The sequence below is a fragment of the Monodelphis domestica genome, chromosome 6 (genome assembly GCF_027887165.1).
Source record: "Monodelphis domestica isolate mMonDom1 chromosome 6, mMonDom1.pri, whole genome shotgun sequence".
Lineage (NCBI taxonomy): Eukaryota > Metazoa > Chordata > Mammalia > Didelphimorphia > Didelphidae > Monodelphis > Monodelphis domestica.
Genome location: NC_077232.1, coordinates 70,544,854 through 70,547,992, shown reverse-complemented (window position 1 = coordinate 70,547,992; position 3,139 = coordinate 70,544,854). Strand labels below are relative to the sequence as shown.

Below are 3,139 nucleotides of genomic sequence, written 5' to 3'. Positions count from 1 at the left end.
TTTTATTCTGCCGCCTCTTTGCCAACTCAGAAAACTTAAGTGGGAAATTTTTATTTCTTGTAAATGGTAAAATAAAATATCTTTGCAAAAAAATACACAAGCGCACAAATATGTATATATATATAAATATAAAAATATGTACATATAAACAACCTGGGTCCTTCCCTGATTTCATTGGAGCCCCAGGTCTTGTAACTGTAGTCTCTGGCTCAAATGGTTCATTTCTGTATTCCCTATTTTGCAATTCGGTTTCCATTCCCTTCCTCACCTAAATTTGCCCGACTTAGTGAATCCGAATGCGGCTTTGAAACGGTGCGAAAGAAGGGCCTGTCAACCCTGAGGGTGATCGAAGGCAGCCTTGGAAATGCCATTCCCCAAATGGCCCGGTGGGACCTCCTCACAGGCAGGGCCAGTTTCTGGGTACTCCCTGGAAATTCTGCGAGTAGGGTTGAGTGAATGGTGGGACTGGGCTCTCCCACTAGGTTGCGGGGTTGAGGGTCGCGCTAGGACGGCAGTGAGAAAGGATAGAATTAAAAGTGGAGGATGCGGGCATCGATCCCGCTACCTCTCGCATGCTAAGCGAGCGCTCTACCATCTGAGCTAATCCCCCGACCTACAGACTCCCGTCACAGACTAATCCTAACAGGCATCTAGATGGCCACACACAACTAGTGTCTTGGTCATTTCTCTGCTATCAACCGAAAACTCAGGGACGATCACGTAGCCGAGGGGGAGCCAGACTCGGACCTGAAACTAGACTCGAGCAGGAAAGGCGAAAAGAACCCGAGAGCTGTTAGAAGCGAGGACGACCTGGGCAGGCGCCGCACTTCCTAGGGCGCTTTCTCAGGAGACGGCTTGCCATGGCTGGCTGGTTCTGCGGCAGAGGGACGGACGCAGTCCCACTCGGGTTAGCCAAGACTCGGGTCCCCAGGGGTTTGCCTTCGCCATCGGACTTGGACTTCTTATTCCGGGTCCGAGCCGGGTCGTTTCCCAAAGTCTCATAAATAGGGCCCGGAGAGCGAGCTGGAGCGCTTCTGCGGAGTCGGGCGGCGGGTGAAAAGATAAGGAGGAAGTGGCGGACCCGGAGAGGGGTAGGAACAGATAGGCAGTCCGCTCTGCACTAGCAGTTTCACTACCACTCCCTATCTCGGCAGGCCTAGGGGCCCAGGAGCGGGTAACGAAGCGCCCAGCGTAGGCCGGAAAGGGACTCCAGAAGTCTGGCGAGGAGCCAGGCGGACCGCTGCCGCTGCCCGTTTGTTCCGACTTCCGTTAAACAAAGCACTCAGTATCTGTTCTTGGTTCGGTGGCTGAGCGGGCAAAGGCTCCGGTTCGTGTGCACGGGGCGGAGCTGTGGTGATCGAATCCCCGCGCCGCCTTCCCTAATTCTGACAGCCTGGCGTCTCGCCCTGAAAGTAGTTAACCCAAGCGGGCGGCGGGATCCTTTCAGAGGCGAGTCTTTTGCTTCTTTTGCCTCGGCGCCCGTCGCCTTCGGACTATAGGAGCGCGAGCTGCCGGCTCTTGAGGTGGATCGGAGGGGGGCGGCTGGCTGACTGTGGGCACATTAGCTCCGTGTCCTGCGACTCGTGAGGGCGGAGGCAGGGGGTTACAAGACCTCCAGCGGAACCAAAGAGAACAATTTTCTCGAGGGCGTAGGTGGAGAGCCCGTGCGTCCTATCTCCTTCGCTCCCTCTCCCCTACTCGGATTCGGGGGTGGGGAGGTGCGGGTGGCGGAGAATCTCGAGGCAGGGCTTCCTCGGGGAATTGGCATCAGATCCTGCTGGCAGGACCAGGGCAGCCAACGGGCCCAGAAGGTATAGGAAACTAGACCCTCAGATAGTCGCGGGTTACTTGCGAGCTCTTCAGAAAGCTCCATCGCGAGATCTTTCCCACCGTCTATACTGTCTAAAATCCTTGGAAAGGGCCGCGATCACGGAAGGGCGCTCCGAAGGGCACTGTGTCAAGGAGCAGCGACGGAACGCAGCTTTCGGAATGGCTCCTTTTACGTGGCGCCACAAGGAATGGGAAGGCAGGGAGTGGGAGAGTTTCTAGTTTTCGTCTTTCGACTCCACATTCATTACGTGCTGGCACAGTATAGCGTAGGGAGGGTCTGTGGGGAGAAATAGGTAGAAGTAGGTTCTGTGCGATGTGAGGTGTGTATTGAAATTGGCGGTCCAGTGGAGGCTGGGTGACCGCTGACCCGGAATGCCTTGGTAGGGAGTGGGGTTGCGGTGGGGGCTGGCGCCACCGAACAGAGAGTGCCCTGGTGTGGCGAGGGACGGAGGAGAGGAGGAGTGTAGGAAAGGGCGGTTGGTGAACGGATGGTGGAGGAAGGTGCGTCTGGCGTGTTTCTGCAGGGCACGAGGGTGCATTGTTGTGAGGAGTGAGGAAGGAATGTGAAAGCTGGGGTGAGCCCAGTGGGAAGGGGCTAGCCAGAAAAGAGCAAGTGAGTTCTCTGTGTGCCCGAAATTGTCGAGCCTAGAAAGGGAAAGGGTCAAGAAGCAGTGGTGTTTTCTCTCTACCCAGCCCCCTTTCCTTTTCTTTTTCGTTTCTTTTTTTTCTTTCTTGCTTGAATGGAGAGCCAGACCAAGTCTCGGCTCCGTGGCTTAGTTGGTTAAAGCGCCTGTCTAGTAAACAGGAGATCCTGGGTTCGAATCCCAGCGGGGCCTCAAAGTTCTTTGCTTTTGTGCCCCACCAATTCCCTAAGCTAACAGGCAAAGTAATAGTTCTTTGAGGAGGGCTTAGGGCGAGAGGGAACTTCAAGTGACTAGTCACCTAGTGCTTAGTATGTGCACTTTCTGTGCTGAGGTTTGGGGATACAAGAAAGGCAAAACACAGACCTTGCTCTTTTTCCGTGAGGTCAAGAAGGCTTCCTTAAGGAGTGAAGGAGGAAACTTTAACTGAGAGAGCACGGGGCACAGTGTGAGCAAGGGAAAATTACAGACTGTTGAGGGCTGTGTAGAATAGAGGATAGAATGTGACTCAGTGTGCCCAGTATTTGAAAGATAGGTTTAATGTTGGTTGTGGAAGTCTCAAGTTTGAGTATCTGGACATATATGACATATGAAGTGAGTATTTGGAATTCCCTGGAGGATTTTGAGGCAAGGAATGATCTCTTTTCCTCTTGAACTTTTCTCCCCCA

The 3,139-nt window shown here is 53.8% G+C and overlaps 2 non-coding genes across 2 annotated transcripts; one reads left to right on the top strand and one right to left on the bottom strand.

The window, feature by feature from the left end:
- Nucleotides 1–537: 537 nt before the first annotated feature.
- On the bottom strand, nucleotides 538–610 carry TRNAA-AGC (transfer RNA alanine (anticodon AGC)). The gene has a single exon. It is a non-coding gene; the product is annotated as a tRNA-Ala (tRNA).
- Nucleotides 611–2,592: 1,982 nt separating this feature from the next.
- On the top strand, nucleotides 2,593–2,666 carry TRNAT-AGU (transfer RNA threonine (anticodon AGU)). Its single transcript has one exon. It is a non-coding gene; the product is annotated as a tRNA-Thr (tRNA).
- Nucleotides 2,667–3,139: the final 473 nt, after the last annotated feature.